General features: G+C 38.5%; 1 pseudogene; it reads right to left on the bottom strand.

Moving 5' to 3' along the window:
• Window positions 1-15,274: 15,274 nt before the first annotated feature.
• On the bottom strand, window positions 15,275-24,526 carry LOC141492335 (heterogeneous nuclear ribonucleoprotein U pseudogene; annotated as a pseudogene).
• Between the last annotated feature and the right edge of the window lie 483 nt (window positions 24,527-25,009).

Consider the following 25,009-nt stretch of genomic DNA (forward strand, 5'->3'; position numbering starts at 1 on the left):
TAACAGTGTGGCTTGGTAAGGTACACAGTAGTGTCACCAGATGGCAGTAGTTGGGTGTGGACAAGTACAGAAGAATATCCTGTAGCACCCACTATTAGTCGGGGAAATGTGGCCGGGGCCACTTCTATAGAGGCAGTACTCCAGGGGGTGATTATTAATGAATCCTCTTCCTTTCCCTGCTCAGCAACTGTTAGAATAGTTTGACCTAGATCCTCTCGTTCTGTAGTTCCCTCTGATATCGCTCCTGCAACCCTTTTGGTTCTGGGTCTGGCCCCATGGGCATCTCTGAGGCTACTGTAATCGGATAGGCTCTAGTGTCGGGGCCCCCACGGGGAGGGCCCCTCCTCCCGTTTCCCGGAACCAATGTTTTCTTAGATCTACAGAACTTTGCCATATGTCCGCCTTTTCCACAGGAATAGCAGGTGGGCTGTTTATTGCCCTTCTTTTGAACTGCACGATACTGTGCCTTAAAATGCCCTTCTTTTCCACAATTAAAACCAACGCCCTTTCGTTGTTTAAGGCCTTCATTAATCCCCTGAGCTATGGCTATCGCCATGGCTTGGTGTTCTCTACTTTTAGGGGGGGCCTCTAAGAGGCGCTCGATTATATCACTTATGGAGGGATTAGCGCCCAAACCAGTCAAGAGCTGTTGATATTCAGGGTGAAGACCCTCTTTTACCAACTGCGGAATAAGCAGTTTGGAACCAGCTGCATGTCCTAAAACACGTACGACTGTTTCTTGTACCCTGCTGATAAAATCTGTAGGGGTTTCATTGGCTCGTTGTTTAAGACCAATAAGTTTCTCCCTTTCTGCCCCTTGGGCTTCTAGATTCCCAAAGGCTCTGACATGGCAGAGTTGGATAGCTGCGAATACCATAGGCTGTAAATGTATTTGGTCTCCAGGTCTTTTCCATCTTCCTGTCCCTGTAATCATCTCATAAGCCTCATCAGGGTTGGTGATACCTCTCTCCTCTATATACTGTTCTGCCTCTCTCTTTACAAGGGCAGTAAAAGTAACTGCTTGTCCTGGGGTGAGCACTGCACCAGCAACCTCTTGCCAATCATAAGGGGTCCAGGGCCATGCAGCAGTGGCATTAGTTAATAAATGTTTCACATATGGCGAAGAGGGGCCATACTTGGCAACAGCTTCCTTGAGTTCTTTCAATACTTTAAAAGGAACTGGCTCATGACGGCGATTGCCAACCTGGCCATCATCAAAAACAGGACAAAGAGTTGGAGTAATACCCCAATCTTCCCAATCTACAATTTCCCCTTCTTCAGCAGCCGCTTTAAGACTGCGTGCTATGAGACTTTCTGGAGCAGGACCCCTAGAAGAGCCAAAGGTGAAACTGGCTCGGTGTTTCAGAGTCATAGCGGACAGAGAGGTGGAGACTTCTTCCTCATCTGTCTCTGCCTGTGGGTGTGGCCTAAACACTTCCTCCTTTCTCAATGTTTGCTGCGCCACAGTCCTGGGTCTTAATTTCTGCTGCGCCACAGCCCTGATTCTAACTTCCTCCATATTCTTCCTAGCTCCATATTTATTATGTTTCTTATAAGTTTCTCTAAGTTCTGCCCAAGGATAAATCGGAGGAGGACTATTACAACCCTCCTCCTCAGAAGATTCTCCTAATGATTCTCCCACTTGTGTGCCAATTGTTTCTCGCCCACAGGGACAAGGACCCCCCTGTAACATTGTATTTATGAGAGAATAAAAGGAGAAGTCCTGGTCAGTTAGGATTCCAGGGCATGACTCATCAAAAGAAGCCAACTGTTGCCCAACTGTCTCCCAGTTCTCTTTGGTAATCCCTGAATGTTCTAACCAAGGGGAGAACCCCCACACCTTATCTACAAATTCACGGCACTGCTTAATATGTGGCTTAAATTGATGCCACTTGCCTAATTTATATAACTGACAAGCTAGAACTGCCTTTTCTGGGGTCTAATCAGGGGAAAACCCATTCCCTGACCCATAACTTCTTCCCAGATTAATCTCAAGTTAATCTGAGGCTGTCCAGCTCTTCTCCCTGTTAAGGGAGGCCAGGCGGAAATTCCCTTGGTCCCTGTTCGGGGCACCAGCTGCTCGGGGCACCAGCTGCTCGGGGACCTATCCCGAGCCTTCGCCTGGATACATACCTTTCCCCGGTCTTCGGACGTCACGGACCCGTCGGTCTTCGGACGCATGGACCCTCCTTTGGGGAAGGAGGGCAATAACTGGACAGAACACCCGGTTGCAGTCTAACAAGCAGGTCTTTATTGCTTACATAGCAGCGAAAAAAAGCTCTCCTCTTCCCCAGTCCCCTCCCTATCTAGTCTTCTGTTCCTCCCCCGAGCTCCTCCCCTGTTCCTCCCTCATGGGCGGAGCCACTCCTGTTACTGGGGTGTTCCCAGCACCCATGTGGGCGGGTTCACACCCCCAGGCGTCTCCTAACCCATAGGTGGCCAAGGTCCAGAGCTGGGTCCAGAGCAGGATAGGATAAATTTGGATAATGGGTTTCCTCCTAAACTAACTTAAGGCCATTTAGACAATTTGTAGCAGTGATTAGAATAGAAATTCTCTCTCACTGATTCCAGATTTATCTTTAATGTCTCTAAGCAAAGGTATTTGTAATAATGAATAAAGAAATATCCCTTTTTCCCTAAATCACTTCATTTAGAAAAAAATATATGAGAGTAACTTACTCTTTATACATAAAATTTAACTGTATATCTCTACAAATGCTTATATATTAAGTATAACTGAAATGAATCACAGCCTTCACTCATAGTGGACCTGTTCAATTCTGTATTGTCCTTCACACTTGAATTCTTATTCTTTTGCCATTCCAACACTGCCAATCCTCCATCCTGGTAATCTGCCTTTATTCCTATGCTATGTGATAGGTACTTAGCTAAATTCTAGGAAAATAAGAAAAAAGAGCCTCTGCTCTATATGAGTTTATAATCTAATGAGGGAAAATAGTACACAAAAGGAAGCTGACAATTTTGGCAAAGGTACAAGAAGACGATTGGTGGGAGGCATGATATTCCTGGAGTGAAACCTAGTGGAGAAAATGGAAAATGAAATTAGAATGAAATTAGCTAGACCATTCTGAGTCTTCCTTAAAGGGAGACTTTGCAAGGAACTTATTGTACCAACTTCCATCCCTCCAATCTGAGGGAAGAGACAAGTGAGGTTGTTAAAGAAGTATTGGGTATTAAAGCCTGAGTCAAATGGTGATGAGACTTCAGGTGATAAGCTTTTCCTAGTAGGATGTTCCTAGAGTCAAACCAAGCAAGGGTGTTGATGGAAAAATGATGTGAGCTCCCTTGTATCCTATACAACTTAAGACCCAATAATATTATCTGCCATCCTTTCCTCTTCTGTTCCTATCTCAGGGAAAGAGGTAGTCCTTCTCTTTGTCAATTATACTTGAGTGTTGATCCTATCCCTTCCAAGGAGCTTATCTCATATCTCTTTTCCACCTCCAATCACTGGTGCCTACTAAGTGTCTAAATAGATCTGTGCTTAAAAAAAGAGAGAAAGAAATCTTTCTCTTGTTACTGTCATTTCTTTTTTTTTTAGGGTTTTTTTCCCTTTGGTAAGGCAAATGGGGTTAAGTGGCTTGCCCAAGGCCACACAGCTAGGTAATTATTAAGTGTCTGAGACCGGATTTGAACCCAGGTACTCCTGACTCCAGGGCTGGTACTTTATCCACTGTGCCACCTAGCCACCCTACTGTCATTTCTTTAAATGTTTATTGCTGCTTCTTTTCACTGCCAAAATTTCATTGCCTTACCAGCAATTCATTTTAAGCTTTATCAATGCCATTGTTATTTTTTACATCACATTCATTTCATCTTTTCTCTCTTCCCAGAAATTACTGTTGTAATAATTACATTTAATAATTGCATTTAAGTAAAACTTAATAATAGAGCTACCTCTGTTTTTATCATTAAACATATGTAGCTATCTCACCATTTATGGAAAATAGATCATTTCTTTTTTCATTAGATCAGTAATACATTTAATCTGAGTCCAATGCCTCTCTGTAGGATAGTTATATTTATTTTTTGTTTGTTTGTAGTTTCTTTGACTGTCAGTTCTTTTAAACCTTCTAAAATGTTCTTCTAAAAATTCTCATAACACTGCTTGTTTAACCATTCCCAACTTGGTGAGTATCATTTTATTGTCACTTTTAATTATCACAAGAGTTCTACTATGATTATAAATAATTTAATATTTATTTTTGATTTCCTTGAGTTACTCAGTAGTAGGATTGCTAGATCAAGTTCATAAATACTAAAAATCTCAACTATTATACACAATAGCCATTTTTTCAGTTCTCATTTCTATGAGTTTTTGTACTTGTTGCTAAGTGCTCCTGTAAGAAACTTTCTCTTCTCCTTGACTTCTGTGTCACTGCCATTTTCCTGACTTGTTTCTTGTTTGTTTCCTTGGATGGATCATCATCTTCCAGTCCTTTGAGTATGGTTGTACTTTTCTCCACCAGACACTGGTCCCACATTGCCATGTTGCCAGGTGCTAGTCATCTCCATTAGGATATCACATAGGCATCTCAAATTCAACATATGCTGAACAGAATTATCCACCCTTAAATTGACAAGTAATACCAGAATATCCATCATATCTCTTCCACACTTCATCATTAAGCAAGCATTTATTAAGCTCCTGCTTAAACACCAGATACTGATACTGGGAATATATAAAAAATAAAAATAATTCTTCTAAGAGTTTACATTAAAAGAGGTAGGAAGCAGCATGTTTATGTAAATAAAATATAAAAATATTCAAAGTAATATGAGAGGTAAGTAGGAAAGTCAAGTTACAGGAAATTGTACTAGAACTGAGATATGAAGCAAGCTAAGAAGCAAATGGGAAGAAGCAAAGTATTCTGAAGGAGAGTATGTACAAAGGCAGAGCTAGGAGGTGGGATGTTGTGTTTAGGAAATGTCAGGTAGGTGGTTTGACTGGACTGTTCAATGCATAAAGAGGAGCATAATAATCCTGGAAAAGTAAGTGGCCCAAGGCAAGATTTTTATCATTAGGGATGGCAAGATTTACCATTTATATCTACCTTTCTTCTGAACTTCTATTTACACCAGTGGTATCACCCTTAACAATTACCCAGTTTTACCACTTATCTTTATCTCTTCACTCTTCCTTACTCCTCATATTTAGTCAAATTCCAAATCTTGTTCATTCTACCTTCACAGCATTTCTCAAATCTGGTCCCTTCTCTACACTGAAATTGTCATCACCTTAATTCAGGCCTTCATCACCTTTCACAATAGCCTCCTTTATAGTCTTGTTTGAAGTCTCTCCTCTCTACAATACATCCATATAAGTGCTTAAGTGATGTTTCCAAAGCACAGGTTTGACCATATCATTCTCCTACTGAGATGGCTCCCTATTAACTCAGGTACTCCTGACCTAGCTGCTCCCTCCTATTAACTCTTAAGAATCAAATGGCACTTAGAGCCCCTCTCAAATTGTCTCCCACCTACTCTTCCAGTCTTAGGGCTGGCCAGATTGATCTTGATTACATGGAACACTTCCTTTCCCTTCTTTTAGAACCTTTGAATTATTTCCTGAATTTGAAATGAACTCCCTTTCTCACCTCTACCACTGAGAATCTCTAGATTCCTTCAAAGTTTAGTTCAATAGCTTCCTTCAAAGTTGTTCAAGGACTATTTCCTACATAAGACCTTTCCCAAAATCTCTCCCTTTGTTTCCCCACTTGTTCCTCCTTCCTCCAAGCAAATCCTTTGTATTTACTTAGGGTTTATAGTTTATATCTAGTTTATTTTAGTTTTACTAATTGAAGTAAGCTCCTTGTGGGTAAAGAGTGTCTCATTTTAGCTTCTATCCCCAAAAACTAGTAGAGAGAGTTTGGTGCTTAATAAATACTTGTTTGATAAAGCTTTGAAATTAATAGTGTAAATCATGCGAAATATAAATACTATTGATTTTATAGTGTAAAACAGAGAAAACGTACAACAAAATCTCACTAATTCAGGTAATTATGAAATACAATCTAATTAAAAAATACTTCATTTGTATAGCATACACATACTTTTATACATATTGTGTGTATATATATATATATATATATATATATATTACATATGTGTGTATATGTTTCCAATGGAAATGTAATTTTATGGCAACTTTATTTAGTATGTTTAATATGATCCTGGGCAAGTAAGTCACTCTGAATTATAGTTTTCTTACCAGTCAAGTGAGGGAGTTGGGACTGGATGATAACCAAGATTCCTTATTTTGTAGTTAAAGAATGTTGTGAATTTTTTAAAGTATATGCAGTCATATGAAATAATCTTTTGAATTACTAAGAAGAGGTCCTATAAAACTGTCTTGAGCAATGAATAGGTAAGATTTGTAATTAGTTTATTTGATACAATTTGGCAGCTAGTTGGTGCTGATTCAGAGTGCTTAGAGTCAGATCTTAGTTTGGATGCAGCCTCTCGCTCTGTGGACAGGGCATTTAATCTCTATTTACCTCATATTGTTGTCAAGCAATTAGCCTAGCTTGGTACAGAGTAAGCATTCTATAAACATTAGTTATCATCATGAGAAGAATGTAGGATTTTTGATTTCCACAGGGAGGAGGCTAAGATATACCTAACAAAGTCTGGGGTCTGTCTATGGTTGTGCCTACTGCAGGTATGTAAGAGAAAAACACAAAGGGAGTCAAAGGAATTGATCCCAACCAATCACAGAGCTGGGAGAGGTCTCTCACTCTGATTAGATCTGAGATTAGATCAGACCTACTAGTCCTGGGTTTACCTGGGTTCCTGATCTCTGCGAGTACCTTTTACCTAATGAGGTCCATATTACCATACCCCACTCCCTGTGACAAATGAGGTTCATCATATCATTTAGATTTAACCCTGATGATTCAGACCAATAACTGACTCAAAGGGGAGGACAAAGCCTTTCAAACTCTATAACTAGGGGGCAGAGCCAAGATGGCCACAAGAAAGGATCTTGTCTTAGGTGCTCTCTCATAAAACTACTAAGCTAAGGACTCTAACTAAACTTTCGAGAGACAGAACCCACAGAGGGACTCAGTGAGGCAGTTATCCTACTCAAGGTAACCTGGAAAAGAGCAGAAAGGTTCTGCTCCCAGGGATCGGAGGGGTGGCCCATGAGGGGTAGCCTACCAGAGCAAAAGAACTTCAGCCTCCCGGAGGCAGCCCCAGGGTGCTGGGAGTCCAGCTCACAGCAGTGGGGGAGTCTCTTAAGCTATGCCTCCGGGGAGCACCAGGCACAAAATGGGGGAACAGCTGGGGGACCTCTACCCAGCCCTCAGGGCACACAGTAAGCAGCATGGCCAGCACAGCCCAGATCCAGGAAACAGAAGCAGGCTGAGCCTGTTAGCAGGAGCCCCCAGGGCATGAGCCCATTGAACCTAGGGAGGGGAGTATAGAGAGAGAGACTACAGAGTTCTGCCCTCTGCCTCTGGAATAGGACTCTGGGGCTCTGACCACATTCAGATCCTGATCTCAGGCTAGGCCCCCCCACCTCACCCCAGTAGCAGAAGGGGGTGCATATGGCCATTCACAGACCAGGAGGGAGGACAGAGCCTCACATACTGAGACCCTTGTTGGAGTGTCCCAAAAGCTCAGGAAGCACCCCAAAAACAGGCTAAGGCTGGGAAAATGAGCAAGCAGAGAAACAAGAGGAAGACCATTGAGAAATATTTTGCATATGAGCCCAAGAAGGATCAAAACACTCAGTCTGAAGATGAGGAAGCACAAGCTCCTGTATCTAAAGAATCCAAGAAAAAATAGAAATTGGGATCAGGCTATGACAGAGCTCAAAAAAGACTTTGAAAACCAAATGAGGGAGTTAGAAGAAAAACTGGGAAAAGAAAGGAGAGAGATGCAGGAAAAACATGAAAATGAAGTCAGCAGCTTAGTCAAGGAAATGCAAAATAAAATACTGAAGAAAATAGCATGCTAAAAACCAGCTTAGATCAAAAGGATAAAACAGTTCAAAAAGTTATGGAGGAGAAGAAGGCTTTAAAAAGCAAAATTGGCCAGATGGAAAAAGAGATAAGAAAACTCTCTGAGGAAAACAAATCCTTCAGACAAAGAATAGAATTCAGGGAGATTGATAAATTTACCAGAAATCAGCAATCAATACTTCAAAACCAAGAAAATGAAAAATTAGAAGAAAATGTGAAATATCTCATTGAAAAAACAACTGATATGGAAAACAGACTTAAGAAAGATAATTTAAAAATTATTGGAATACCTGAAAGTCATGATCAGGAAAAGAGCCTTGACATCATTTTCAAAGAATTACTACAGGAAAATTGCCCTGATATTCTAGAAGCAGAGGGCAAAATAGAAATGGAGAGAATCCACCGATGCCCCTGTGAAAGAGATCCCAAAAAACCAACCCCTAGGAATATTATAGCCAAGTTCCAGAACTCCCAAGTCAAAGAGAAAATATTACAAGCAGCCAGAAGGACACAGTTCAAATATCGTGGAGCTGCAGTCAGGATCACACACACACAGGACTTAGCAGCAACTACATTGGAAGCTCGTAGGGCTTGGAATATAATATACTGGAAGGCAAAAGAGCTTAGAATGCAGCCAAGAATGAACTACCCAGCAAGGCTGAATGTCCTCTTCCAGGGAAAAAGATGGACTTTCAATGAACCAGGGGAATTTCAAATGTTCCTTTTGGAATGGCCAGAGCTGAACAGAAGGTTTGATCTTCAGATACAGGACTCAGGTGAAGAATAGAGATTGGAGGAGAAGGGGAAAATATGAGGGACTTAATGATGATGCAGTTGCATGTATTCCTGTATAGAAAAATGACATTGATAATACTCATATGAACTTTCTCAGTTAATAGAGCAGGTAGAGGGAGTTTTTATACTTGAAGCACAGGAGAAAGCTGAATTCAAAGATAAAATATGGTGTAAAAATGGAGTCAATAGAAAAAAGGGAAATGTAATGGGAGAAAGAAAAAGGAGGGGGAATAGGTCAAGATATTTCATATAATGATATTTTTTCTTTATTACAATGAGCTATTGCAATGATATGGAAGGGGGGAAGTCAAGGGGGAATGAGGGAAACTTCGCTCTCATCAGAGGTGGCTAGGAGAGGAAACAGCATATATATATATATATATATATACTCAATGGGGTATAGACATCTGGAGATTGAAGGAGTGGGGCAGGGGAAAGGAGGGGGAATGTGAGTGATGGAGGAGAGGATGGACCATGGGAGGAGAGTGGTCAGATATAACACGTTTTCTTCTTTACTTCTTGCAAGGGGCTGGGATTGGATGGCCTGTCCTGGACCATAGGGCCAGGTGGATGCTAGGCCTAAGGGGTGGTATGAGAGCTCAGGGCCTCTTGGCCCCAGGACCAGGGATCTGTCTGCTGTGCCACTCAGCTACCCTACAGCAGAGTCAGAGTGAAAGGAGAGAGAAAATATAGTACATGGTATTGGAGAAATATGAAAGGAGGGAATTGCAATCAACAATGGCAATGGTGGAAAAATATGGAAGTAACTTTTGCCATGGACTTATCATAAAGAATGTGATCCACCCACAACAGAATTGTTGGCATTAGAACAAAGACTCAAGCACATTTATTATTATTATTATTATCATTTGGGGGGGGGGTGTAGGGCAAATGGGGCTAGGTGGCCTGCCTGGGGCCGCATAGCAGGGTGATCATTGGATGTGTGAGGCCAGATTTGGACCCAGGTGCCCCTGGCTCTGTCTGCCACCTGGCCACCCCTACTATAATTACTATTTTATTTTTTTGGGGGGTCTTTCTTTTTCTTTTTCTTTTTCTTTTTTTGGTTTTTGCAGGGCAGTGGGGTTCAGGTGGCTTGCATGTCACATGGCTGGGTGATTGTTAGGTGTATGGGGCCAGATGTGGGCTCAGGTGCTCCTGGCTCCAGAGCTGGTGCTCCATCCATTGCACCACCTGGCCATACCTACAATTATTACTATTTTTTTAATTTAAAATTTTTTCTCTCTCCTTTACTTTATCACTCAAGCAAGTCTATATTTATGGGGGGGAGGGGGTATTTCGTTTACTCTTAAACAAGAATATTTTATTGATGTAAAAAAACATTATTTGTACAAAATAAGAATAAATATTAAATAAAAAAAGATAAAAAAACTCTATAACTAGACATTGTCACAATTTGGGGATTTTTCCTAGTTGGGGAGATTGCCCTTTTCTGCAGAAAAGTTACTCCAAACTAAGTTTTCATAATTATGGGCTATTTGTAATAATCATTATCATCGAGTGGTGTCTTTCAAAAATTCTTCATTCATGACTTTATAGACTTTAAACATTACTTTTGAAATTTTGTATATATTGAACTTGCTTCCTTTCCTTGTTCATAGATCAAAGGCGAATTCAATTTTATTGCCAAATGAACATAGGTTTTCGATTAATGACCATTTATTTATTTTTTTAAGTTGACTACACATAGTTATTGAATTTGTTTTTTTAAACAAAAATATATTTTTTTATTTTTCCAATTACATGCTTCAATAGTTTTTCAGCATTCATCCATTTGAAAATGTACAAGATACATTTTTCTACCACCATCCCTTCCCTCCCCCCTCCCTTTGGGGGCAAACAGTCTGGTAAAATTTGTACATATGTATTTCTGCTTAAGATATTTACAAAGTAGTCATTTTATGTAAGAGGAGTTAGAACTAAGGGAAAGGGAAAAGAACCATGAGATAGGAAGGAAAAATATGTTTTAAAAAAGTGAACACAAAATACATTCAGATCTGTAGTTTTTTTAACTGAATTTTAATAATACATATGTATTTTTCTTTAGGAAAATCCATACTTTAAATTTTGTTATAGGATAATAATATATATTAAAAAGAATCTGTGTGCTTTCCTAAATAATATCTCCCCATTAAATCAGATTCTTGATTAAGAATGGGAGACAGAGAGAGAGAGAGAGGTCAGTAAAATATAGACACTTCATTGAATTATTTAACACATTAACAATTCAAACATATAGAGAAGAAACATAATGCCTCTCCTCTAGTTCCCTTTTTTGCTTGCTTCAAAAAACAAAACATGCCTTCATATATCTGGCATGAAGAACTGGTAGATTCAATCAGTTTCCTTACCACTTTATTCCTTCTCAAGTAAATCAGATACTTTCTTTTCTTTCTTTTTTTAAATTTCTATTTATTTTGAACTTTAAAAAGAGATCATTTCCATGTACACAGAACAATAGATTCACTATAAATCCATGAAATTCCATTTCATCTTTTGAAATACTTATATAGTAAATGCTACACGTAATTTTCAAAGCCACACTGCCTTTTTGAGTTTGCTTCTAAATTTTCTTTTATTCTCCATCGTGCATTTTTATTTTCTTCCTTCCCTCTCTAGAAAAGGTTACTATTACACACACACACACACACACACACACACACACACACACACAAACACACAGATAAATATGCATATATATGTGTGTACATGTAAAACCATACTATACATACTTTTATTTATCAGTACTTTCTCTGGATCTATATACCACCTTTTGTCAAAAGTACTTTTTAGTTAATTTATAATAATCAAAATGAGTTAAAAGTTGTTCTTATTGCTATTATTGTGTTATTGTGTAATAATACAACAAATCTTGGTTCTTATTTCACTTTTTTATTTCACGCAAGTCTATGTTTTTCTAAAATCAACAAGTTTATCATTTCTTATAGCACAGTAGTATTCTATCAAAATGATATTTAACAATTCTCCAATTGGCAATTATTCCCTCCTATTTTTTGCCATGACAAAGAGAACTGCTTTAAATATTTTAGACCATATATTTTCCTTTTCTACTAATCACCTTGGGAAACAGACTGGAAAAGTGGTATTGCTGGATCAAAGGCTAGACATAGCTTTATTAACTCTGCTCTCTAAAATGATAGATCAGTTCATAGTTATACTAACACTGTGAATTAGTCTTTTCCTTATTCCCCCAACATTTGTCATTTTCCCCTTCTATCATTTTAATCTGTTATATGTGAAATAGTATTTCAAATTTCTCTTAATTTGAATTTCTTATCACCAGTGATTTTTTTTCAATATTCATATGACTGTAGTTTTGATTTATTTTGTTTGTTTGTTTGTTTTTTGCAAGACACTGGGGTTGTGGTTATTCAAGGTCACATAGCTAGGTAATATTAAGTATGTGAGTTTGAATTTGGTGGGGCCTCCTGACCAGGGCCAGTGTTCTATCCATTGTACCACCTAGCTGCCTCTTAATTGTTTTATCAAAAAAACTGCCTGTTCACATCCTTTGACCATTTATTAATTAGAAAATTACTCATTTTGATAAATTGACAGTTTTTTATATATTATCAAAAAAACTGCCTGTTCACATCCTTTGACCATTTATTAATTAGAAAATTACTCATTTTGATAAATTTGACAGTTTTTTATATATTTGAAATATGAGACCTTTATCTGAGAAACTTTTTAAAAAATTTTCTCCTAATTTTCTGCTTTCCTTCTAATCTTGAATACATCATAGAAAACCCTTTCTAATATAATCCATTTTGCTGTTTATTCATAAATTCTTCTGTCCATAAAATTGATGGTTAATATGTTCTGTGTCTTAATTTTCTTATGATGTGTCCCTTTTTATCTAATTCATTTATACATTCTGACCTTATATTAGTAAATAGTATATTAAATTGAGCTATACTCAGTTTTGGCCAGACTGCTTTCCAGCTTTCCAAGTAATTTTGACCAAACAATGAACTCTTATCCCAAATGCCTAAATCTTTACATTTCACAAAGCTACTATGATCATTTGCTACTATGTATTGTATGTTTATTCTGTTACACAGACCTAGCTTTCAATTTCTTAGTCAGTACCATATTCTTTCAATAATTATTGCTTTATTCAATAGTCCTGATACTTCTAAACCTTCCTTTATTATTTTTTTAATCAGTTCCTTTGATATTCTTTACCTTTTGTTCTTCTAAATGAATTATGTAATTATTTTTTCAAGTTCAGGAATTTTTTTTGTAATTTGAGACAGCATTGAATAAAGAGATTTGGTAAAATTTTCTGCCTACCAATGAACAATGAATATTTTCTTCAATTATTCATGTCTGACTTTTATTTTCAAAAAGTGTTTTATAATTATGTTCATGTAGGTGCTGGGTTTGTTTTGTTATTTTATGTTGTCTACAATTGTTGTAAATGGAATGTATTCTCCTGGAGGGTTTTGTTGGTAATGTATAGAAATGTTGATTTTATATGACTTTATTTTATATGCTATATTGCTAAAATTATTATTTCCACTTTTAAAATTTAATCTTCAGGATATTGTCAATATATGATCATATCACCTACAAAAAAAGAAAATTTTATTACCTCCTGCCCATTCTGATTCCCTTAATTCCTTTTTCTTCTCTTATTGCCATTGTTAGCATTTCTATTTCTTTTTTTTTTTTTTAGGGTTTTTTTTTGTAAGGCAAATGGGGTTAAGTGGCTTGCCCAAGGCCACACGGCTAGGTAATTATTAAGAGTCTGAGACCGGATTTGAACCCAGGTACTCCTGGCTCCAGGGCCAGTGTTTCATCCACTACGCCACCTAGCCACCCCAAGCATTTCTATTTCAAAAATGAGTAACATAGGGGCAGATGGTGCAGTGGATAAAGCACCGGCCCTGGAGTCAGGAGTACCTGGGTTCAGATCCGGTCTCAAACACTTAATAATTACCTAGCCGTGTGGCCTTGGGCAAGCCACTTAACCCCATTTGCCTTGCAACAAAAAAAAAAAAACCTAAAAAAAAAGAATAACAATGGGCATACTGGTTTCATTCCTGATCTTATTGGAAAGATTCTAGTTTATCTCCATTACAAATATGCTTGGTGATGGTTTTAGGTAGATTCTTAAGGAAAAATTCCTTTATACCTATGCTTTCAGGTGTTTTAATAGGAATGTGTGTTATATTTTATCAAAAGTTTTTCTGCATCAATATAATCATATTATTTTTCTATTTGGTTATTGATATACTCAATTATGTTAGTAGTTTTCAATATGTTAAGCCATCCCTGCATTTCCAGTATAAATCCCACTTCATCACAATGTAAAATCTTTCAATTATATTGTTGTAACCTCCTAGCTAGTATTGAATTTAAATTTCTATGTCCATATCCACTAATGAAAAATGTTCTATGTTAAAAGGAGTTTGGTAGTCTCTTATTATTTTATATAATTTATTTATATTGGAATTGAAATGTTTGCTAGAATTTACTTGCAAATTCCTCTGGTTTGGTGCTTTTTTCTTAGGAGGTTCATTTATGGCCTTTTCAATTTTTTTAAATAGGTTTATTTAGATATTAATTTTACTCTTTGTCTAGACTCTATTTTTGTAAATATTCTTTGATTTTATTTGATTTGTTAAATTTATTGGAATATATTTAGGCAAAATAACTCCTTATAGTTGTGTTGATTTAATCTTTCTTAGAGTTATATTCACCCTTTTCATTTTTAATACTATTGGGTTTTCTTATCCAATCGTGTTAACCAATGGTTTATCTATTTTGTTTTCTCAAAATTATTTTTTCACTTATTTTTATTAATTTTACTGATAATTTTTAAGTTTTCCAATTTGGTGCTTAATTGGGGTTTTATCTGGTGTTTTAATTATATAGCCCATTAGTTTGATCTACTCTTTCCCTACATTATTTTTTTTTACAAGGCAATGAAGTAACCTTCTATCATCAACCTCATTGTACAGATGATAAATAAAAATAGGTGGAGGTCACACAGCTAGGTAATTATTAAGTGTCTGAGGTCAGTTTTGAACTCAGGTCCACCTGACTCAGGGCTGATGTTCTATCCACTGCACCACCTGCCCCTTTCCCTACACTATTAATAAAAGCAGTTAAGAGATTAAAGTCTTTCACTGATTACTGCTTTTGCTACATTCCAAAGGTTTTCTCATTGTTACTCTCTTTTGTAAACTTATTCTATGACCCACTCATTCTTTAAAATTAACTTAGTTATAGCCATGTTTCCATGGTTGCTTATTGAATATAATTTTCATTGTATTATGATCTGAAAGGGATGTATTTAATATTTCTACTTTTCCATATTTACCTATAAAGTTTTTATACTCTAATATATGGTCATATAATATACTTTCTTTTCCCATTCAGTTCTGATTCTAATCGCCTTAACTTTTTTGGTTAGACTTATCAAATTCTGAGAATGGAAGATTAAAGTCACTATTGTATTACTCTTTATTTCCAAATGTAATTCACTTAACTTTTTAATAATTTAGTACAATAATATTTTGTGCATATAGGTTTAGTATTGATATTGCTTTATTGTCATATATTATAATGTAGATTCATTCAATTCTCCTCTACAAAAACAGCTGCTATGAGAATAGTTGTACAGGAGGGTCTTTTTCCTTTTTTGTGTTCTTTTTCGGATACAGACTACTAGTGGTAATCCTAGATCAAAGGATATGCACAGTGCTAAATAATTTCTAGTACAATATTTGTTTCACCCTGATCTTATTGGGAATGTTTCTTAATTCCATTACAGATAATGCTTGCTTATGGTTTTAGATTGAAAGTTCCTTTGTTCTCTAGTGTTTTGAACAGGAGTGGGTGCTATATTTTGTCAGAAGTTTTTTTCTCCATGAACTTTGATAAATATATGATTCCTCTTTGTTTTGATATTGGTATAGTCAATTTTCCTGGTATAAATTTCACCTGATCACATTGGTCCTGGTGATCCTGGTGATACCATGCTGTCTTTGCTAAAATTTTATTTTTAAAATTTTGCATCAGTATCACTAGGGAATTTGATTTATAAATTTCTTTCATAGTTTTGGTTCTTCCTGGTTTAGGTATCAGTACCAGATTGTTTCCTAAAAGGAATTTTAGGACATCACCTATTTCTATTTATCATCTGTACAATGAGCTTGATGATAGAAGGTCTTTGCAATCCTTAGTTGTCTAGTCATTTCAGTCATATCCAACTTTTTGTGACCATGTTTAGGGTTATCTTGGCAAAGATGCCATGATTGTTTCCTGGTTGTAGTTCCCCATTGGGCAGTATATAGGGGGATTCCACCTCTGTACCAGTTGCCACTGTTTGAACTTGCCTCTGCTGGGAAAGACAGGACTTTAAGAGTTTGGATAACCAATTGTTCCACTTCTTCCTCCTCCATTACCACAGAAAGTTGTGATATATTTCCCCTCCTACCATAACGATCATGATTTTCAGGAGCACAGGGTTTCCACCAGCCATGTTAAAATCAGCTACACCTTCCATGACCATCTCCTCCATTAAACTGGTTTAAACTCTTATTCTCATTGCCTTTCTTTGAGCAAGTATTCTGTTTCTTTTCTGGAGGAAGAGATTTTATTTTATTTTTCTGCTTAATTCCTTGTACAGCTCCAAAAGCTTTTGAGCTTCTTCTTTTTGCAGGTCTACATAGATAATCTCATCAACACTCAACTACCCTGTTGAGAACTGCATATTCTGGAAGATCCTTCCCTTCCACCTCTACCTTCTGTGCTCTTTGCTTGTAGTCTTCATCTACTACCACATCAAACTACCACAGTTTTGCAATGAAAGCCTGCAAACAGGCACATTTTTCCCCTCTGGACAGTTGCAGACACATTTGTCTGATCAGAATAAAGTTCCACTTTTTTCCGAGCAGTATCTCAATGAATGTTCCAAGACATTTTCTTAAAACATTTTATCCATAATCGTGTTTGTTCCAACTATGTTGTATTTACCAGGATTTTCTGCTGCATGCTTAGTAACCCAGGAAGTTTTTTCAGCCCCTGGCAAACCAATCATCACGACTTCACAAACTTTCTTCTTATCTGGTCCTTTTGGCCGATCATCTAAGGATACATTCTGGAGGAAAAGTATGTTCTTCAAGTATTGGGAAATATGGCTTTTCCTTCTGACCAAAATTAAATTCAACTGCACGGGTTTGGCAAAGAACATAAGAGAAAAATAGTAGTCCAGCAAGAACCTCCTGTTAATTTTGAAAGCAACACCAAGATCTTGTCCATTCTGTACATGGGAAAGGTGCACTTCTTCACCTTCAAAATTAGAGAATCATTAAGTCACATCATTTTCATCAAACTTGTCCCCATAGTCTTCAATCTTAAAGATGTACCTTTTTATTCCTTTTAGAGAATAGTCAATAGCTTTTGTATGTAAATGCCTCACTGGGATCTTCTCTGTAACCTTCATCTCAAAGCAAATTTTGCCTTTTCAAATTCCCTAAACTCTTCTTCCAATTGAAAGAAAAGCAAAACTCTCCATATTAAGTGAAGAAGCACTGAAACTGTCTCTTGAGCTTTTAAAATGTAGATCACAGTTATAAATATCAAGACAACCCCTGTGTCATCAAAGTGTTCATCTTTTTCAATCGGTGCTGAGATTTAGGTCTGTTGAATGTTTTCTTCAGTACTCAAACAGCCCCGGCCCAGATCTTCACTAGACCTGGTAACACCTTGTTTTTGTCTCCACCTTTCTGTTCTCTTTTGCCTCTCCCGGCCGCCCTCCCCACCGCTACCCTCCCTCTCTTCTTGCCTCGGACACGGCCAACAGCGAGGTGGACCCTCCGATCTTCCCGGCTGCCTCCTCGGCCGCCCCGCGCTGCTGCTGAGGAAGCTGCTGTCGGGGGTTGACACTGTGGCTCCCCGTGTCCGTTCTGGTGTCTCGCTCCTGCTTCCTCCTCCTCCCCTACCTTCAGTCGCCCCTGCGGTCCGGTTTTCTTCTCCTCGTTCCCTCTGGTCACCATCCAAGGCGGTGAACCCTTCCTCCTGGTGGCAGTGGACAGATTGAGATTAAGATGAGTCAATTAAGAAATTTATAGAAACATAATGTTCATAACATGGGCAATATACTGCATTCTGCTTAGACTACATTTGGAGTAATCAGTTTTGAGTATCATTTTTGTTTTAAAAGACAAGGTCTTCCCATCTTATCAAAGCTGGAAGTTCAGGGACTATTATTCACAGTTTAGATGCTCCTGTTCAGCAAGATAGTTTTGACTGCTCCTTTTCTAACCCGCACCAGTTTATTCTTCCGGAGGCAATCTGGTGACTCCTATTCCCAAGGGCTCATCATATTAAATACTAAAGTGTGTGAATATGTGATTTCCAAATTCCACTGTAGCTCAGACTCCCAAACTCCAGAGTTCCATCAGTCTCGTCTCCCCCCAATCTGTTCCCACTCCTTTACTTAATTGGGGAAATAGGTGTACACTATCTTGCTAGTGCTGTATTTTAAAAGTTGAACACTGCCCCTAGGAAGGCTACCAAGAAGTGAGAAGTACTAAAATCTCTTTGATGTGGGAGAAAATGTTACAGTTATAAAGATGAGAGTTCTTGAAAGAGAAAAACTCTTCACATATTTTTTTAGAAAGATTTTATTTATTTTGAATTTTACAATTTTCCTCCTAACCTTGCTTCCCTCCCCCCATCCCCACAGAAGGCAGTTTGTTAGTCTTTACATCGTTTCCATGGTATCCATTGATCTAAGTTGAATGTGATGAGAGAGAAATCATATCCTTAAGGAAGAAACATAACATAGGAGATATAGCATAATAAGATAACATTTAAAAAAAATTAAAGGTCTTTGGTCTTTGTTCAAACTCCACAATTCTTTCTCAGGATACAGATGGTATTCTCCATCACATTCTCCCCAAAATTGTGCCTGATTGTTGCCCTGTTGGTATGATTAAGTTCATTAAGGTTGATCATCACTCCCATGTTGCTATTAGGATGTACAATGTTCTTCCAGTTCTGCTCATCTCACTCAGCCAGTTTATGCAAATCCTTCCAGGCTTCTCTGGATTCCCATCCCTTCTGGTTTCTAATAGAGCAATAGTGTTCCATCACATACATATATCACAAAACTTCACATATTAAAGTTCATATATTAAAACTATTTTTTTTCTTGTGGAGATATTAAGCAGTTTCTAAGTGTCTTGAGGACAGGATGAATAACAAAAGTACCCTAGGGAAAGGGAGTATGGAAAAACAGCCCATAAGAGCTGGCTGGCTTAGACTCAAGTGAGTCAGGCCACATGGAACAGATGCCATAGTTCTCCAGCAACTTAGGCTGGAAGCACATGGTTCTAGTCAAAAGAAGAAAGAAAAAACCTCTCTTTCCAGAGACCTTACTTAAATGCATTTCCATAGTAAGTTGGACAAGGGTGGTGCTTGGGGAATAGTTTAGCATCTGGCTCCAGGAATTCTCCATTAAGTATGCAGCAGGTTCATCCTCTGAGGAGTAAAGTTAGTCTTTCTTGTCCCAAATGGCATGACCTTTGAGTACAATATAAATCATTTCTTATGTCCTGCATCATCATCACACAAGAATCTATTGAATGAACTGTACTTAGACAAGAGAAAATGTAGGGAGAATTGTGGAATCTCTGTATTCAAAAGTTTGAAAGAGTTGTGTGAAAGAAAATGTTAGGATTGATACAAGGGAGTTTCTAATGAATTGGAGCTGCCAGTAAGAGTAGTAGATTCAGAGTAAGTATATTTTATTGTGGTAGATTAAAATCCTTCTATGCTTTAGAATGTTTTAGTGAGTTACTATATCCAAAATTAAATTCATCACCCAGTATTCAATTCCTTGGCAATAATCCTTTCCAAACTTAGCAAGGTAAGCTTCAAAAACAGAAAAACTGTTTGTTACCAGAAAACTTTCCTAGGACTTAGTAGAACATGAATTTTATTTTCATGGCTACAAGGCCACTTCCACCTTCTGATGAAATGTAAGAAAAGGATAGAGCATGATTATTAGTAGCCTAGTCTTTATAAAAATTGTTACTCATCTTCATATGTTAGTTTTTATCATGTCAATTAGCTCATTCTTGTCATATTATTTATATTGTGCATAGATTTCACCAGGAAAAAAATAAGAGACACAGATTCAAAAGAAGTCATTGGGTAACACAAATAAAATGTGACTGACACAAACCATCACTCTCCCACATCCTCTACCTAGTAATTGGAAAAAAAAATTTGAAACACTTTTGAACAGTTTCTAAGTCCTAAATCAGTAGGATTTTACTTTTGTCCAAAAACTATCAGTCATGGTAACCCACACACATACAATCTTTATCCTCATAGTGAAAACAGAAAGATAATTTTGTGTTCAAGTTCTCTGGGAGCCAAGATGGCGACAAGAAAGGATGGAGTCTTAGGCTCTCTCTGATAAAACTTCTAAACTAAGGACTCTAACTGAACTTTCGAGAGACAGAACCCACAAAGGGACCCAGAGAGGCAGTTCTCCTACTCAAGGTAACCTGGAAAAGAGCAGAAAGGCTCTGCTCCCTGGGGTCAGAGGGGCAGCCTGGTAGAGGGGTGGCCTGCCAGAGCAAAAGAACTTCAGCCTCCTGGAGGCAGCCCCAGGGCACTGGGAGCCCCAGCTTACAGCAGTGGGGGAGTCTCCTGAGCTACACCCCAGGGAGCACCGGGCACAAAGTGGAGGAACAGTGGGGGACCTCTGCAAGAGCAAGCAGGTGGAGCCCAGCCCTCAGGGCACATAGTGAGCAGCATGGTCTTTCAGCAGCCCAGATCCAGGAAACAGAAGCAGGCAGAGTCAGTAAGCAGGAGCCTCCAGGGCATGAGCCCATTGAGCTGAGGGAGGGGAGTGAAGAGAGAGACTGCCGAGCTCTGTCCTCTGCCTCTGGAACAGGACTCTGGGGCTCTGACCACATTCAGATCCTGATTGCAGTCTAAGCCCCCCCATAGAACAGCAGGGCCCCCCCCAGCCCCATGGCAGAGGGGGACACATGGTCATTCACAGACCAGGAGGGAAAACAGAGCCTCACACGCTGAGACCCTTGTGGGAGTGTCCCAAAAGCTCAGGAAGCACCCCCAAAACAGGCCCAGGCTGGGAAAATGAGCAAGCAGAGAAATAAGAGGAAGACCATTGAGAAATATTTTCCAAATGAGCCCAAGAAGGATCAAAATACTCAGTCTGAAGATGAGGAAGCACAAGCTCCTGCATCTAAAGACTCAAAGAAAAACAGAAATTGGGCTCAGGCTATGACAGAGCTCAAAAAAGACTTTGAAAATCAAATGAGGGAGTTAGAAGAAAAACTGGGAAAAGAAATGAGAGAGATGCAGGAAAAACATGAAAATGAAGTCAGCAGCTTAGTCAAGGAAATCCAAAAAATGCTGAAGAAAATAGCATGCTAAAAACCAGCTTAGATCAAATGGATAAAACAGTTCAAAAAGTTATGGAGGAGAAGAATGCTTTAAAAAGCAAAATTGGCCAGATGGAAAAAAGAGATAAGAAAACTCTCTGAGGAAAACAAATCCTTCAGACAAAGAATAGAATTCAGGGAGATTGATGAATTTACCAGAAATCAGGAATCAATACTTCAAAACCAAAAAAAATGAAAAATTAGAAGAAAATGTGCAATATCTCATTGAAAAAACAACTGATATGGAAAACAGACTTAGGAAAGATAATTTAAAAATTATTGGAATACCTGAAAGTCATGATCAGGAAAAGAGCCTTGACATCATTTTCAAAGAATTACTACAGGAAAATTGCCCTGATATTCTAGAAGCAGAGGGCAAAATAGAAATGGAGAGAATTCACCAATCCCCGCGAGAAAGAGATCCCAAAAAACCAACCTCTAGGAATATTACAGCCAAGTTCCAGAACTCCCAAGTCAAAGAGAAAATATTACAAGCAGCCAGAAGGACACAGTTCAAATATCATGGAGTTGCAGTCAGGATCACACAGGACTTAGCAGCAACTACATTAGAAACTCGCAGGGCTTGGAATATAATATACTGGAAGGCAAAAGAGCTTAGAATGCAGCCAAGAATGAACTACCCAGCAAGGCTGAATGTCCTCTTCCAGGGAAAAAGATGGACTTTCAATGAACCAGGGGATTTCAAATGTTCCTTTTGGAATGTCCAGAGCTGAACAGAAGGTTTGATCTTCAGATACAGGACTCAGGTGATGCATGGAGATTGGAGGATAATGGGAAAATATGAGGGACTTAATGATGATGAACTGCATGTATTCTTGCATAGAAAAATGACACCGATAATACTCATATGAACCTTCTCAGTTAATAGAGCAGGTAGAGGGAGCTTTTATAGTTGAAGCACAGGAGAAAGCTGAATTTGAAGATAAAATATGCTGTAAAAATGGAGTCAATAGAAAAAAAGGGAAATGTAATGGGAGAAAGAAAAAAGAGAGGGGGAATAGGCCAAGATATTTCATATAATAAGATTTTTCTTAATTACAGTGAGCTATTGAAATGATATGGAAAGGGAGAGGCAAGGGGGAATGAGGGAACCTTTGCTCTCATCAGAGGTGGCTAGGAGAGGAAACAGCATATATACTCAATGGGGTATAGATATCTGGAGTAAGAAGGAGGGGGGAGCAGGGGGAAGGGGTGGGGATGTGAATAAAAGAGGAGAGGATGGACCATGGGGGGAGAGTGGTCAGATATAACACATTTTCTTTTTTACTTCTTGCAAGGGGCTGGGATTGGAAGGCCTGCCCAGGACCATAGGGCCATGTAGATTCTGGGCATAAGGGGTGGTATGAGGGTTCAGGGCCTCTTGACCCCAGGACCAGGGATCTGTCTGCTGTGCCACTCAGCTACCCTACAGCAGAGTCAGAGTGAAAGGAGAGAGAAAATATAGTACATGGTAGTGGAGAAATAAGAAAGGAGGGAGTTGCGATCAGCAAAGGCACCGTTGGAAAAATATGGAAGTAACTTTTGCGATGGACTTACTATAAATAATGTGATCCACCCATGACAGAGTTGTTGGTGTTGGAACAAAGACTGAAGCACATTTTTTGTTATTATTATTTGGGGGAGGGTGCAGGGCAAATGGGGCTGGGTGGCCTACCTGGGGCCACATAGTAGGGTGATCTTTGGGTGTCTGAGGCTGAATTTGGACCTGGGAGCCCTTGGCTCAAGGGCCAATGCTCTGTCTGCCACCCAACCACCCCTACTATTATTACTATTTTATTTTATTTTGGGTCTTTTTTCCCCCTTCTTTTTGGTTTTTGCAGGGCAGTGGGGATCGGGTGGCTTGCATGTCACACGGCTGGGTGATTGTTGGGTCTACGGGGCTGGATGTGGGCTCGGGTGCTCATGGCTCCAGGGCTGGTGCTTCGTCCATTGCGCCACCTGGCTATACCTACAATTATTACTATTTTTTTTATTTTAATTTTTTTCTCTCCCCTTTACTTTATCACTCAAGCAAGTCTATATTCATGGGGGGAAGGGTATTTCATTTACTCTTAAACAAGAATATTTTATTAATGTAAAAAAAAAACATTTGTACAAAACGAGAATAAAAAAAGATCTGTGAACTGGTTGCTATATAAATATTTTAGTGAATTGTTGAATTGAGACTCTTTAGAATTCTGTTTTTCACAACCAAAGAGCAGAGCTGAGATATGTAGACTGGCCTGTATAATTTTGACACACAACCTAATTTTTTAAAGCAATTACTGAATGTATCTGATTCTTAATTTCTGAACTTGGAGGGTGTAGATTTCCTTTGGCATTTTTCTTTGTGATCCCTAGTTAAATTTGAAGGTTATTTCTTACTAGTGCTATGTTGAATTTTTCCCTTGTATTATTAAAATTAAAAGCTAACAGCTTTTAATTAGAAATATAAATTGGAAAGCATTTAAAACAACTATAAAAATACCTAGAATTTTCACATTATTTTTTATTTGACATTTTAAATTTATTTATAATTCCTAAGGTAGGTTGGTGGCACAGTGGAGAGAGGAATTGCCTTGGAGTCAGAACAAGAGTAGGAATCCAGCCTCTGACACTTCACACTTACTAGCAAGTCACTTAAGCCTGATTGCCTCAAATTCAGGACCATCTTCTCTTGTCCCGATTCATATATGACCACTGGACCCAGATGGTTCTGGAGGAGAAAGTGAGGCTGGTGACTTAGCCCAGTATTCCCTCTAATCCAATTCATATGTTTGTCATGGTATCATCTCCCCTGATGACATGATCTTCATCAAGAAAGTTCTTCATCATCATCATCATGAACCTTGACAGGACTGTGAATGTTTTTGTTTTCCATCAGTTGACTAAGTAACCCCTAAAGTCATTAGATTCCAAAATTTGGGCCTTTTGGGGAAACATATCATAATGGTAATGTATACAGCATCATTATTTGAGGGGGGTAGGGAGAGAAAGAGAGAGAGAGAGAGAGAGAGAGAGAGGCAGGCAGACATGAGGTTTGGCTTAACCAGGCTACATGGTGAGGCCCATAGTGCACCCCATGGATTAAGGAAAAGCCAGAGAAAGTCTCATCCTTCTGGATGGGAGACCAGAAGAAGCAAGAGAGCTTGAATGGGCAGTGCTTCCAGTAATACACCACTTCTGTGGTAGGCTGGACAGAGGGTGGTGTTTGGGGAGTTGTCTTACATCTTGGACCAGGTAGCTTCCAATGGCAAGCTTCATACTGGTCCTTTCTGTCCCAAGATGCTCAATCCCCAAAGTTCAACATATCATTTCCTGCTGGGCCAGTGTCTAGGCCAAAGTCAAGTGAAAGGGAAAATGGGGACAAGATACAAACAACAGTGTCCAGGGAGGCAGGATCTCAAGAGCAGGGAATCCATTTAACAGATTTGTTTCTGCTACATTCATAATTTTCTATATCAGTTTTACATGTCCAGATAGAATTTATATTTGTAGGATTAGTGGAGAGTCTGAAAAGAGAAAAGTTAATTTGGAGACCATTTGGGTCTCCCAGTTCCCCTTTGGGTTCTACAAAATATTGAGTATTAGGTACATGATGATCAATTCAAATGATTTCTGAGCTTTTTGATCTCCTTTGATACCTATCAAATGTTTATAGGAAATAAAGACATTCCACATTTATACCTTTCCCATTTTTGAGTTTCTAGGTATCAGTAACTTGCTGTTATAATTACACGCTTTTTA

The sequence above is a fragment of the Macrotis lagotis genome, chromosome 6, assembly GCF_037893015.1.
Source record: "Macrotis lagotis isolate mMagLag1 chromosome 6, bilby.v1.9.chrom.fasta, whole genome shotgun sequence".
Taxonomy (NCBI): domain Eukaryota; kingdom Metazoa; phylum Chordata; class Mammalia; order Peramelemorphia; family Peramelidae; genus Macrotis; species Macrotis lagotis.